Here is a 15,938-nt window from a genome sequence, read left to right as displayed (position 1 = left end):
AATTGCAATCATTATTTTCAAAAAATGTAGATTCACGAAAATTCAAATTAACTTTGAACATACCCGAACATGCTAAAATGATTCTAAACGCAGAAAAATAAATAAATTTTCATATTTTTTTTGATTTTTGAAAAAAAAAGTTTTGTTTCTGATTTTTCGAGCCAATTTTTAATCGTGGAGGAGGAGAGGGTTGGTCGACAAAAGCTTTGTAACATATTTTCAACAGCCTTCTTCCTCCGATTTCAACATTTTGTTGGTAGTCAGATTCGTTATCCAACTGTCATGAGTTCGAATCTCGAGGGAAGGTTTCTAAGTGCAAAGTAATTTTGAGGGTTAGTTCATAATAGGGTTATTATGACTTTTATATTATTATAGATTTCTATATATGTAAAATTTTAGTGTTTTATAAATATTTCCAGAAATGTTTTTAGTTTCACTCACATTGAAACGTGTGAATTTGTTTTTATTATTATGATTTTTGAACAAAATATTTGTGTGTGTGTGGATCAAAACATTGATAAATGATTTGTTTTTAATAAAAAATATAGAATATTAGCATAAAAAAGTTTAAAATAAAACTTAATTTTGAAAAGTATAGAATCATTTTACAAGTGATCAACGAGCCATTTTACATGATCATTCAAAATGGGCCCGCGGGCCATACTTTGGTCACCCCTGATAGATTTAGTTTTTTGCTGAGAGTGAAGTTTAAAATTAGGGAAAGCCATTACAATAAACATTTAATTTTCGGGATTGTTTTTTTGAAAACTCAGCAATTTATAAATTGTTGAATTCAATAATAAAAATATTAGTCCATCTCAAATATTTAGGATTTCACAATTTCGAAAATAAGGTAATTCTTAAACCAAAAACAATAAAAAATCCAAATTTTCAAAAATATTTTTTTTAATTTAGAGGATTTAAAAAAATAAAAATTGAGCATTTCTAAATTCAGTAATTTAAGAATTTCTAAATTCAAATATTTCAAAATACAAAGTAAAAACACTTTGAAATAAAGAAAATTAAATCTAAAATTATTTAAATTGTGAAATTTTTAAAGTTAAAATTAGGCCGCTGCGAATATTTTTTAAATTTATATCTCTCGATTCCGACCGGAAAAAGCAAATGAAAAATATATACAAAAAATATAAGACATGATTTTAAAATTTTAAATATAAGACATGATTTTATAATTTTAAATGTGTTTTAAAATGCATTTTGTACCAGTTGTTTTGCATCCTAAGTTTTCAAAATAACCGGCTAGTGACGAAATCTTTTTGTCTGTACTGTACATCGAATTTTTTGTATTATTGACGTACGAAAATGCACTTCAATGGTGAGAAGTTATTTGAAACAAATATTTTATTTGTCCTTCGATTTTCCAGACGAGTTGCAGGGAAGGTAGAAATATGTAATTTAAAAAAATGTATAACAGAAAAGCATAAAAATAAAATATTAATTAGAAATTAAATAATTTCAAATTTCACAAATTACTTAAGACACGCTCCAAATATAAACTCCATCATAAATTCCCAGGACCCGTGATGTAGGAGCAAGCGTGGTTACCTCTCACCCAGTCGGCCTGGGTTCGATCCCAAAAGGTCCCGGTGGCAAATTTCGAGACAAGATTTGTCTGATCACGCCTTCCGTCGGATGGTGAAGTAAATGTTGGTCCCGGTCTAACCTAGAGGATAGCTCGTTAGCTCCGTCCAGGTATAAGAGTCGTCTCCCTGGGTCCTGTCTCGGTGGAGTCGCTTGTAGGCAGTTGAATTCAGAATCTAAAGGTCGTCAGTTTGAATCCCGGGGTGGAAGCTAAGGTGTACAAAGAGGTTTTCAATTGCCTTAACAATCATGCCTTCGGACACCTACTTTCGAGTAAGAATCTCGCATTCGAGAACGCCAAGGCAATGCTGTACAGCGAATGATTTAGATTTAGAATAAATTCAAGAATTTAAAAAAATCAATAAAATTTTAAAAATACTAGAAAAAATATTTTGAGAATTTTTAGTTTTGATTTAATAAATATTTATGAAAAATAAGGTATATTTTGAAAAATGTAGAAAACAAACCTTTTGGAAATATACTGAAGGTCCCCAAAGGAAGTCTCGATAATCTAACATTTCAATTATCGATTTTAGATAATCGATTCATGAAAAAATAAAAAAATGGTATTTTTATTTACTTGATGTTAAATCAAATTTGGCTTCTGCCACCTCATTTCAGTCAAATTCAATATTTCATCACCGCCATTCCCTAGTAACATTTTTAAACTTACAGGTTTTATCATGGTTCTGAAAACCCTCATACGGCCTAAAAAGGCTTTTATGGCCTAATTAAAACCTAAAATGTTACAAGGGTTATGACCGCTTTCTTAAAATCACTTTAGAAAATTTAAAATGCCATTTTTTCCTGTATGATGCCGTACAAGCTCGAAAAAAAAACAATTTTTTTCGTGATTCGATTATTCGAAGTCAAATTTTTGCAAGGTCCGCGGGCAATCGAGGCTGGGCTGAACTTTATTTGACCTAGGCGCTCTTTTAGACACTTGTCCTTCTTTCTTCTTTGAAAGATAGCCTAACGTCTCAGTGTAGGATAAATTTAGCACCAAAGTAAATTGTAAACGTAAACGAGGCGAATAAAATGTCACTGGAAAAAAAATGTTCAAATATGCAGCTCAATTGTTAAATATTGGGTCTATATTCCACAAAGTTTTTGCCCGGCAATGGAAGCAAAAATTACATAGTTTGATCAATGTATTCTAGATTCTCTATCTAACAATCTACTTCTGGGAGTATGAAAGAAAACTCACAATCATCGATTTGAGGTTTTTTTTTTCGATAGCACATTATAAAAAATATGGAAAAAATTTCGGGGGGGGCTGCAGCCCGGTAGCCCCCCCCCCCTGGCTACGGGCCTGACCATAAGAGACAACTTCTTTTACATATCAGCACCGTTTTTGATCTTTGTTAAAATAGCTGATTTGGGATTAAAACATCATGCCTCGCATGTTCATTTAATTTCCTCTTCTTCGATTATCAGGACTTAAATTTAACGCAAATTTCTGTCAGGCATCTCCTTTCAAAACAATCAATGGCCAATGAACCTGCCGAATTGATTTGCATTGATGACTAATCTGGCATTGTTCACAAATCGATTTTCCCAGCCACAGAATGGGGTAGGGGGAGGTGTTCACCATACAAAACTGTACGCGCCACTATAATGCTAATCAAATAATAACACACAATAAATGCGCAATTTTCGTGTTAGTGCTCACTTTATTTCCGTTCTGCCAGAAGCCGTCAGACAATTGCGTGACAATCGGCCCTGTCGGGCTGTCAAACCACCTGAACCACCACCAACACGGAACCAGAACCGGGGCCGGTCGGTGGTATTACGAGTGACGAAAACAGCGTTGATTTTATCTCTCCGTTTGTGTACGTGTGTCCATGCACACATACGTTGTCAAGGTAGAGTGAACTCTCGTGCACACACACATACACACACGAGCACACCTTGCGGATTCTATTTACGGAAACTTTTTCTCCACTCTTTTCCAGAACGCTTTGGGCTTGAACAAACATAAAAAGCACTCATTTATATCAATTTTTCTCTTAACCATACACGCACAAACACGTGTGTGCCAGACGTTCCGTGTCCTGGGAAAGCCCAAGCCATGCCGCCGGCGAGCTTTCTCGCAACGGCTGTAAGCAGTCTTGCCAACTACGACACGCGGTAGGGCAATGAGGGAATGAGTAGTATAGTTGAAATGTTCATTTGAAATAATTACAAGTATTTATTAAGTTATTTTATAAAGTAAAATAAATACTATAAACGAGAATCCTAAAAAACTACAATATTTTCAAACAGAAACATTCAATTTACAGTCATCCCACATATTCGGAACGGTTTACACATCGGTCGATGGTAAAAAAATCATAGAAAATCGATAGTTGAACATAATGATTTGTTTTACCTTCATGTGAAAGCTTTTCTTGGGATCTTTCGATTGATGTGTAGACCGTAAAAAAATACTTTTTACGTTTTATTTATTTTTTTTAAAGAAAAACATTGACCCATGAAAACCACAAATTCGGAACACTTTTTTCTTAGAAATTTAAACATGCTTTGGTTCTCTCCAGGATTTCATATTCTTAACAAAACAATGACTTCACACACTGAAATCAATGAAATTCAAGCTAAGTGATGTTTCATACATGGTCTGATAACTTCTTTAGTGAAAATATCAGTTAAATTCAGGTGTTCCACAATCGCTCCAACTTTTTTTAAACGACTGCCGCCGCGGAATTTTTGGCGATTTTTTTTACACGCGAAAAAAAAGTTGCAACGATGTTTTTGATTGCAAAAATGGCAGATTTGATCAAATTAAGTTCTGCAAAAGTTTTAGGATCATCTAAACATCCTAACAAATCACTGGAAAAAAGAATCGTCTTGATTGGGTGCGTAATGCTCCAGAACCAGCGAGTTGAAGTTACCGTTCCAACTTGTTTGGAGCCTTGGGCGTTTGAATGTTAAGAACCACTATGCACAACACTCTACTGTACTGTCTTTTCGGAGAGTAAAGGTACCGATATCTGGGCGAAACAGAACACATGGGGCGAATTGAGACAGCTGTTTTAGCCTGGTTACTGCACAATATTTGGATACATAGCTAAAAAAGTAGTAATCCAGCTGCGTGTAAAAGGCCTGGGTGTAAAATAAATATTGCATAATTTTATGCAATTTTATGTGATTTTACACCCTGAAATATGTAGCCCATCAGTATGGGAAATCTACTTGACTGAAATGTCAAGCTGATAAATGCTTTATCCTTCCAACTTTTCATCGGTCTAATGGCCGAGTGGGCTAAGGCGCCAGTCCTTACTGATGGTGCTGGGTTTGAATCACGTCGGTTGCAACTTTTTTTGTGTTTGCAAAAATTGTACATTCAGTGTGTAATATTAAGCGTTTATTTTGACGAAGGTGATGTGCATGCTTTTGCATGCGATTTTATCATCTAATTTTTTGCTGTGTATTTTTGTTTGGATTCGGATAAAACAGATACAAAACCACAAACATAGTGCATCTTTTTCAAAATTTCAAGCTTTTAAGTGCTCTAAAAACTGCTCCCCCTATTCACACGGAGAAAATATTGTAAACAAGCGTTCATGAAAATGGGAACCACGAACAAAGTGTTCAAATGCCATGGTACGTTTTTCAAAATCGCACCATGGGCTTTGAACACTTTGTTCGTGGTTCCCATATTCATGAATGCTTGTTCACGATTTTGGGAACTCATTTTTCTCCGAGCAGACTGTGGTCCCGGCTAACATCAGTCGACGGTATTGAATTTCAAACTCAAAAATACAGTTTTTTAGAAAAAAAACGTTTGTTAATCCACCATTAGGTGGGTGGTGCCTTCCTCACATTTACAAAGTAATAATGAAAATAAGTTTATGAAAAAATAGATACCTGATACAGACTTTTCCAGAAAACATGCAGACTCTCATTTGAAGCAATGTGGCAACCGGGCGTTTCGCATCTGGCGCGACTCTCGCTCGTAAACAAAAAGACCCGGCCTTTTGAGGTTAGGCAAAAAATCACCCTTTTTTGTATTTACAAAATTCTTTTTCTTGGCATAACTTTTTAAATACTTAACTAAACAGAATACAATTTAATAGGATCTTAGGGGACCCAAAACGATCAGAATAAGGCGAATCCGACCAAAATCGGTTGAGCCAGTTCTGAGATAATCGTGTGGAAAAAAATCTTGTCTACACACATCCCCACTGACATTTGTTCAGAATTTGATTCTGAGTCGATAGGTATATCTAGGAGCCGTATTTAAGAAGTTCATTTCACGAGTGATTTTATAGCCTTGCCTCAGTGAGGTGAGGAAGGCAAAAATACTATATCTGTAAATATTTTTAAACAGATTCCACGAAAATTTCTCTAAACGTTCTCAAAATTGTACATTAATTTAGCCAAATTGAATAAACAAGCCATATCTTATGGGACCATCCATAAATACCCATTTTTGTTTGGAGCGCGAATAGCCACAGACCCGCCTCCCCTTCTTGAGGTGTAGACGTGTTTTATGGATGGTCTCTTATGGCTTATAAGTAAATATAAAAATATTTTTATTCAATAAATTTAAATCTAGAATTATACACAAATTTCAAACCAACATTGATATTTTTAATTTTATTTTTTGATTGGGGGTTAGGGATTTATGTTAAATTTCATAAGTTTCATAAGTTGTCAATAAAATTTCCCTTTTCAATGTTTTAATAATATACGCAAAAACAAGGCCAAAAACATGAAACTATTTTACCTCCCACTGCTTACTTAAAAATATAATGTTGACACAAAGTCTTTTTTATTCAGCAAAATTCAAATCTACTTAATTTTTTTCTGGAAATGCTCGTTTTTTTTTTTTGCAGCGCTGTACATTAGAAACGAGCACAAACATGCTAAATATAATTATCAGAAAAATTTATTTTATTTTGGATTTGCAATAGAATTTTGAAGTTTTTTGATATAATATGTTTTTGCCCCTGATTTTTTAGACCAATTTTGATAGGCGGTTATATAAACTTTCACCTGCCTCGGTGGAGTCGCTGGTAGACAGTTGGACTCACAATCCAAAGGTCGTCAGTTCGAATCCCGGGGTAGATGGAAGCTAAGGTGTAAACAGAGGTTTGCAATTTCCTCAACAATCAAGCCTTCGGACACCTAGTTTCGAGTAGGAATCTCGCAATCGAGAATGCCAAGGCAATGCTGTAGAGCGAATAATTTGATTTTGATTTTTTGATAAACTTTCAAAAATATTTGCAACGCTCATATAAAATTAAGGCAATATAAAATAAATAATGAAAAATAGCATGTTTCACTTTTCATAAGTCAAATAAAAAAACATTTTCAAGAGGTTGCATTTAATTTAACGTCGAAACGCTGCTCTTACAGGCGACCTGGCATAAATCATCAGTCTTTAGCTCCACGGCAATTTTTTATAGTTTCATCCACCATCTGTGCGACCGTAAACAACACAAACAGAAACCACACGACTCGTACTAATTGAGCTTTTCTTTGTAATGAAGCAATTTTCTCAGTTTGTCGTTCTTGCTCTGTCTACTCAGTCCCTCAGATTCCCTTCTCAATGCTTACGCATTTTCATCAACTGCCTCCATCGTCTGTGAAAACTCTTTTGCAGGAAAGCAGGTATATTGCAAAACCACGTGTTCGACAACACCGTTTCAGCTGCGTCATAGTCCACGTAAACAGCAGCCACGACCTCCCCCAAATGAGAACTTCCGCAATTCCACTGTTCCAACCCTCCTTGGTTCACTCGCAAGCAATCTAGCTCGCAGGAAGGATTTGTTTTTCTTTCCGTTTTCCGTTATGCGCCATTATGGCACGACAGTTTTCATGACTTATTTACTTTTTATTGCGCCCGTGATTATTTTTTTGTGTTTTCCCTCATTTCTCTTCATTTTCTCGGAGCTTGGAGCTGAAAAACACACCCACACAACAAGCTCAACCTACAGCGGGTTTGACTTTGTTCTCGTTCACGTGGCGAGAGCTTTAATCACTTCAATTTTTATTGGTGTCATTATCCTGGGCTACTTTGGCGCCTTTTCCAAGCGACGACAACCTTCTGCGGAAGCAGGCCAATTTTTCCACCTGACCTACCCACCCAGGCAGCCAGACCTGCTTTGCATGTCCCTGCGCAAAACGGGAAAATGTTCACTGCGAAAGTCAACCGGCCTAAATACATTCACAACTCGCACGAACACACACACACACACACCACGGTGTTGTGTGAAGCTAGAGGTCTGCCAACAAAACCGAACCAAACTGGTGAGCTGATTCAGATGGTTGGGTGGTTAATCCTTTCATTTGCCAGGGGGCTGTGGGTGCGATTTTCCTCCGTTACGTTGATGGCACAGGGGGTGGAAAGGGTGTCAGGTTCGCTGTGATGGAAAATTATTTCCCAGCACTGTGGGATCGTTATGAGCGGGATGAAATTTTTCGAAATAATTGAAAATTGTTCACTCGGAAGCCGTTAGCACTTTTGTTATTTTAAAGGGGGGGGGGGAAGCATTCCAGCAAAAGAAGCTTACTTCAGTGCTATCAATTTGGAAACTCAACCCAAGCCAAATATTCGAATAATTTAGTGGTACGTGGCCAACGGTTCGTGAAACTTTTTTTTTTTTTTCAAATTCCCAAAAGTAGTCCTAAAAAATCGGGACCAAAACAAATAACAAAAATGTGCAGGTGCAATCAAAAATTCGAAATGCACTTCCCTACGTTTACAATAATATTTAGTGCAATTGGGCTTTCTTAGAAATGTTTTAAATATTACTGCTTCAATTTGCCAAATTAGGGCTTCGAGAATGAGCATGGTTGACAGCCTAATTATATGCTACTCCGTTATTGACAGAACAGCTGAATTGAACAATCAATCAACAATGATCAGTGGGAATCCGTTCACTGATTAACCTTTGAAACCCCCTATTTTATTAGCCAATGCCGGCGCCCTCCCAAGGAGCCTGCAGTTCAAGAAGGGTACACCCAAAACTGAACAGCGCTAGTCCGAGAGAATAATGGCCTCGAGCCGAGAGAATAGTGGTACCATGTACAGACACAGAGACAATTGCTCGAGATAGGCGAGAATTGTTCATTTGCAAAAAAAAAGTTCATCCGTCAAAACAAAAAAAAAAAACAAAAAATTATCGACTACGGGAATCGAACAAGATAGTAAATGCCCAAAATAAAAACGTTACTTAATCCACCTTTAGGTGGTTGGTGCCTTCCTCTCATTTATAGAGTGATTTCAACCCCCCTAAAGTGTCTACATGGTTTATGGATCTCCCCTAACGTGATCTCAGCACGTAAGAGATCTTAATAAAAATAAGTGATGAGTAAAATAAATTTCAATAGGGACTTTTGGGACCCCAAAAACAACAGGCGTGATAAAATTTAACTAATTTGGTGTCGCTGAACCCGAATATGACCACAAAAATCGGTCACGGTGAGTCTCTTTTGAAATAATAGTCTTGATTAAAAAAAATCAAAATATTATTTTTGAAAACATTGAAAAATTTCAAAAATGTTTCATGTTTTAACATTAAAAATCGGACCTTTAGTTGCTGAGATATCAACATTAGAAAATGGTGGGTTGTTTGGGTGAGACTTAGAAAACTGCAATTTTCCTCTTTCTTTTTCTTTAAGCTTCTGTATCTCAGCAACCAGAGGTTCAATCTTCAATGTCTCTTGGACAGTTTTATAGCAAATTTTCTGAACTTTTCGATTTTTTTTCAGAAATGGTCACTATTTTTTCAAATATTTCGCTAAAATCAAACTTACAGTGGCTATATCTTGAAAACGGAGCTATTTATAAAAAAAAACAAAGAATACTTTTCGATTGCAAATTCAATTTTACATAATAAAATTAGTTAAATTTTTTGTGTGAAATTTCATTTTTTTTTCCAAAAATCACTATTTAAAAAAATTATAACTAGGCGGCAGATTTTTTGACCATTCTTCTATATGGCTCAAAAGTTGAGGATTTTTTCTCCTGAAACATATCAAAAAATTTCGAAAATCAAAAAATGTGTATTTTGGGAAATTGAGTTTGAGTTTCTGTAGAAAAAAAAGATAATAAAAAATCGGCATTTTTTTCCGTGTACCTTTTTTTCTCAACAATACCTACAACTTTGCCGAAGACACCAAATTAATCAGAAAATTCAGTCAAATGTTACAGCTGTTTGAATATTTACGTACCATTTTTGTATGGACAGCTGAAAAAAAATGTATGGAGACTTGTATGGGTGAACCAATGACACAAAATTGCTTCATTGGTCATAGAGAAGGCCCCCACAAAGTTTGAGCCAAATCAAAAAATACAAATAAAATCAATTTCCGGTTTTGATAGCGAATTTCTCCGGTTTAATCATAATTATGATTATCGACGCAGGTAAAAGCATTATTAATTCTTTGCGTTCGCCATTTCTTTTAAATTTTGATGGCTCTTGGAAAAAATCCCTCTATATTTTCGAATCAAAATTGAGGGCGAAGTAAATTTTATAAAATATTTGCAACGATTTTCAACAAAGTTATTTGTCATATTTTTAGATATATTGAAGTCAATTTACAAATCACTTGAACAAAGTAAAACTTTTTTTGGCATTGAATTCAGCCATCATACTTAAAACTACACCTTATAAATCCTACACCTTAACCATTTTTAACCCACAGTGTGAAGGCAAGTCTGGTGGTGTGATGGTTCAATTTGTTCGCTTACGTCAATATGCACACCACTCGGCCGGGACGTTATGTTAATGTTTTTTTTTTCTCCTCTTCCCCAACATTTCCCATCCTCACACTACTATCCCGACGACGGACGTGCTGGGCCACTTTGAAACTCTCCGAGGTTTAATCGATTGGCACTGCGATATGCTTTTCTATAAAAAAAGCAAACCCATGCGAAAAGGATTCGAGCTTCGGCGTTGAGTAAAAAAAGGCTCATGTTCTCAGCGTGTATAGATGTGTTCATGGAAAACTGCCACATAGGCTGTCGGAAAAACCCACCTCTTCACGTGTTTTGCTGAGCAGGGACCTTTCGAGGCGCCGATCAGCGCTATAATGGTTCATACTTTGACAGTAAAAACATTTCTCAGGCAAAATTTTATATTTTTTTTGTTCTAATTATAACGCATTTCTTAAAATTTTAACAGGATTTCGAGTCAAACATACATATTTCATTGACCACTGTTTTTAAGAGAATATTTTGCCATTCAATTTTTTTCAGTGTGGTAGCATGTTACCTACACACTCTGGGTGGGGCGTCCGAACCGAACCATGGGGACAAGTGTGCTTGAGAGATTGATTTTAAAACAAGCAAAACATGAATGTTTAATCACTCGAAATTGTCGACGTCTATCGGAAACGCGCTGTCACACTGGTGTCGATCTCGTTGAGTAATACTCGTGGGAGCACAGATTGATACAGGTGCTCGACAATCCGGGAACACTTTTCGATGCAGAGCACTTTTTGTTGTGTCATCTTCCAGGAGATTGATTCGTATTGTGTGCTTTGAGTGCAGAGCTTTTTCAAAACAAAACAAATCTATTGTGGATGGAGCACACTAAGACTTTTGTTCGAATTGTAGAATTGAGATTCGGACCATCTCATATATGTTTTTAACAATAATGTCACCCTACAAAATAAGCGGTAAAACCTCTTAGTTCTATAAATTATAAAATTAATGTATGAAATACATCGTTTATGACAACAATGTACGTGAAATATGATGCACTTATGAGCAGTAATCAGGTCACATGAATGTCCTACAATCATTTTTATAATTTAAGAATTATTAATGTAGTTTGGTTCTCAAGCATGCGAACTTCCTATAGAAACAACAAGTTATTACATTAATTTGTAGACGGAGAGTTTAACCTCAAATATTGCTTATTGAGAATTTTTATGTTGCTCTTGTTTTAAAATAAATTTATCGCAAGATGGCCTGCACATAAATAACAAAATTTTCTTATATTTTCATCAGTGACAAGAGCGTCAAATTTCCCGTCCAGGGAAACAAATTGTCGAGATAAACGAGATTTTCCGTAAACATATTTCCCGTTTTCTGGGAAATTTGTTTTTTTTTTGCGGGAATTCGAGTAATTCAAGCGAAGGCATAAATTTTCTTAACTTTTTGGAACGAATTATTTTAATGATCTGAAAAAATAAAAATTGTTCAATTCAGTTTATTGTCAAGTTCATAATGAATTATTCAAATGAGCAGATAATTTGATATTAAGACTAGATTCTGATAATGTTAATTCCAGAAACATTTCTGGAAAAAAAACTATTACATTTTAGGTAAGCTTTTTTAAAGCAAAATTGCAAAATTATTTCAAAAATATTTATCCCAAAAGCTAAATTAGGTTTTTTAGTTTTTGTTTAGAGTGTTAAATATGTAACAAAGGAAGACTGATTGTGGAATGATGCAAAACTATCGTATAGTTTCAATCATGTTTTTGTGCTATGAAAAAACTTTCAACCGCAGTCAACCATGTGGCATAATAAAACCATACCAAAATGTTAAAAAAAACTACTTTGCATTAAGAGGTGCCCAAAAACTGTAAAAAATAGAGAGTTTGAAGTAAAGCAAATACGAGAAGTTAAATGTGTAAGGATCAACTAAAACGCTGTACTATTTTTTTCAAGAGCTGCAACCAGTTTGACTTATTTTAGAAAAGTTGCTTGTCTTGAAAAACATAATTTCTGCTTTTTTCACTTCAACTTTATGTGTCAAACCACACTCTGTCAAAATGGTCTTAGAGGCAATTTTAAAAGAAATTTTATGATTGTGAAGTATGGATTCATTTTACTCACTTTGATTAAAACAATACTTGATCTTCAATTATTTTAACCATTGAAGTTGCTGTCCTGTAGGGACCATCCACAAACTACGTGGAAACTTTTTCGTAAACCTCCTGCAAAATATTGATCAGAGCCAAGATTAGAACAATGTTCAATAAATTTGAAAATTTCCCGGGAATTCTCGGGATTTCCAGAGGAATTGGTCGAAAATTTCCCGTTTCCCGGTAAATTTTTAACCCCTGGAAATAGGACGCTCTTGTATGGACAAACCATACACACCATACCAAACAAAATCTTATGGAAAATTTACTTGGTGTTCATCCAATCGAACTCATATTTGTGGTTTGGGCTCAGTATAACCCTTTCAATGCAGCTATTATGGGATTGCAAAAAAAAAAACAAATTTGAAATTATAAAATGAAACAGTGCAATAATATAGATAATAGGGTGTTTCAGCCAAGCAAAAAAGTTCTCAGATTACGGCAAACCGAGGTTCCCCTTGTAGAGGATACCCATAGGGACTCTCATGCCAAATATCAGCCCATTTGGTTGAGAATTGGCCTGTCCCCAGCGGTTCAAAGTTTACATGGAAATTACTATGGGATTTTTATGCTTTTCGTTCAATCGTTCCTACAGGTCTTGGGACAACATGGATTCACTCGGAATAAAGACAGGTGTGTAGGGGATGGTCCAATGAACACATTCCAGAAGGAATTAGGGTTGTCCATTCTGTCCCCAAGGTGCGCATTGGATCGACGTCCGGTGTCTCCAGAATCAACGATTCACCCTTCAAATGTACGCATTGTCCTTAGTATGCTATGACGGCTGGGAGAAAATTACGACGCCCCATGTCAGACGGTGAACACGTGGCAGAGCATCTACTCGAGTTTTGGCTCAGAAACATTCTTTAAAGTACTAAAATTATAATTATTGATGTTCCTGGAAGAATTTCAACTATTCTAAATAAAGTAAAATGATTATTTTGTGTTAATAATGCAATCGATGCCTCTCCACGTGTTCACCGTCTCATAGGGGGCGTCGTGGTTTTCACCTAGCCGTCATAGCATACTAAGGAAATGCAATGCATTTGAAGGATGAATCGTTGGTTTTGGAGACACCGGACGTCGATCCAATGCGCACCTTGGGGACAGAATGGACAACCCTAATTCCTTCTGGAATGTGTTCATTGGACCATCCCCTACACACCTGTCTTTATTCCGAGTGAATCCATGTTGTCCCAAGACCTGTAGGAACGATTGAACGAAAAGCATAAAAATCCCATAGTAATTTACATGTAAACTTTGAACCGCTGGGGACAGGCCAATTCTCAACCAAATGGGCTGATATTTGGCATGAGAGTCCCTATGGGTATCCTCTACTAGGGGAACCTCGGTTTGCCTGATTCTGAGAACTTTTGGTTTTGGATGAAACACCCTATTAGATATTCATGTTGCTGCTTCTAAAAACATGCGGCATTTTTCCACTGAGTTGTAAACAGATATAGGTTAGATGACACCCTGTTGTACTATTTGAGAATCCAAATAACTACTCGGTGCCCAACTTTACGTTGCTCAACTTTACACAAAGTGGCTTTGATTTTTATTATTTAAAGTCAATAACTTAAATTCGTTGACTGTCAGGTGGGGTGAGCCTAGGTCAAAAAAGATTTTTCGTAATAGTCGACTATCAAAATAATTCAAATGAAATCAAAGAAGTTTTAATGTTGGTGAAGTTAGTGGAGGTGACGTTTGGTCAAATAAAACTAAAATAGTTATCAATGAGTCCAAACAATTAATCCAACAGTGTAAATTGTAAATTAAAGCGAGGTCAAGACGAGTTGAAAAGTTATTTTCAATGTTTTGCCACATAATAATAAACAATGGATTTTATAACCTTATTATATTTTTTTCGCTTGGCTTTTAATAATTATAAATTTAGCAGTTAAGATCCTTATATTTTAATTATATTCATTGTTAATTATTCCAATAGCACCAAAATTCACCGAACCCATAAACACTGCCATCGTAAAAATATTTACACTTCTACACCATCAACTGATTTTTAAATCAACTGCGAATCTTTCGAGCAGCCAGTGGTGTTAATTTGATTGCCAAGGATTTATGTTTCTCTGATCGGGGAGTAGCTTCGAAAATTTATCCACCATGGCAGCAGATGTCTCTGACCGGCGTGCCGGATAAGAGAGCACCGAAAAGCACCACCGTCACGCGATAAAAGGCGGATTTTATGAAAACAGTTTTTTTTTTGTTTCGGCTTGTGGTTATAATTTATTCCATGAATTTTCAATGAACTCACTTGAGTGCTCAATTAAAGGATAACACCCGCAGGAACCACCGTCGCTGCCGCCGCTGGTCGAGATGAAAATAACCGCTTTTTATCACTCTAGTCAAAATTACTGCACGACGTCACTCAGTGGATCACTTAAAATCACTTTTCATCAGGGCCCATTAACGTGGCCCTCACTCCCCTGCGGGAAACTTCCATCAAACTTGATACATTTTCACACGATTATCGCCGTTTGCCGGAAAAGCACTTCGCTATGCTCTCCATCGATTACATAAACTCGATTTTCATTCCTAATAGCGCCTCTCCACACTTTTCACTGTCACTTCCGGTTGTCACTTCCGTGTTGCGAGGACTCCCGGCCAGAACGATTCGACACTGTGTCAGCGTCACTTTCCCCAGGGCTATTGAGCACACATACGCTCAGACAGCAATCATAATCATTATCATTGTCATCATCATCACTCTCGGATGGTGTGTGCCTTCAGCCTCGGGATAGCATAATCATCATCATCATTCTAGTCACACCACCCCCACATATGATTCTGCCGGAACGGAAATGACCCCGGTGTGATGGCCGCAAAAAATGATGTGGAAATACACAGAAAAATTCCACCGCACACCAACGTTGGCTCCGTTGGTGTCCTTAATCGCCCGAGCTGCTATAAATTATCGCTATTTTTGCTCGTTATTCCTTCGCTGCTCGAAGCACTCCGTTTTTCCCCGGCTAATCCTGTTCCACACTTCCGGAAGCCACCCGCACACTCACGAACGCACTCGGACACTTACTTCCGCACCCCGTGTCGTCACAGTAGGCGATGCCAGCCTGCTCAGGTTCGAATCCCGCCGCCAACGACGACGACGAGCAAAAACGCGCGCGCGGTGACTTCGAAAGAACGACGCACGACTACAACGACAACGACGAACGCGCGTCTCAGCGTTTCAAAGATCACGAAAGTACTAAAGAGCAGCACCAGCAAATCACAGTTCCGTCGCCGTTTCCAACCGTTTTCCAGCTGTTCCACGGCCCATCGACAGTCTTCGGCGCGGCGCGTTCGGTATTTCCTTGGCCCGAACAGCCGTGGCTCTCCCTTTGGGACGCCTTCGAGAAGAAATGCTGCGTTGTGCGCACGCTCTCGCGAGCGAGCGAACGATACTATGTGCTCGGAGCGCTTATGCTGGGAAATCCGTGCTGGGAGAATGAACACTATTCACTCACTACAGCTTCATTCATGAATAAATAAGACGTT

General features: G+C 36.9%; 1 protein-coding gene across 1 annotated transcript in view; it reads right to left on the bottom strand.

Annotated features, from left to right (window-relative positions):
• LOC6035372 (titin) overlaps positions 1-15,664 on the bottom strand; it is a 237,278-nt gene extending 221,614 nt beyond the window's left edge. Inside the window, exon 1 of the mRNA XM_038266621.1 lies at positions 14,701-15,664. The gene's annotated coding sequence lies outside the window, so the exon portion shown is untranslated. The remainder of the gene's footprint in view (positions 1-14,700) is intronic.
• Between the last annotated feature and the right edge of the window lie 274 nt (positions 15,665-15,938).

Source organism: Culex quinquefasciatus, chromosome 1 (assembly GCF_015732765.1).
Source record: "Culex quinquefasciatus strain JHB chromosome 1, VPISU_Cqui_1.0_pri_paternal, whole genome shotgun sequence".
Lineage (NCBI taxonomy): Eukaryota > Metazoa > Arthropoda > Insecta > Diptera > Culicidae > Culex > Culex quinquefasciatus.
This window is presented reverse-complemented; position numbering and strand designations above follow the sequence as displayed.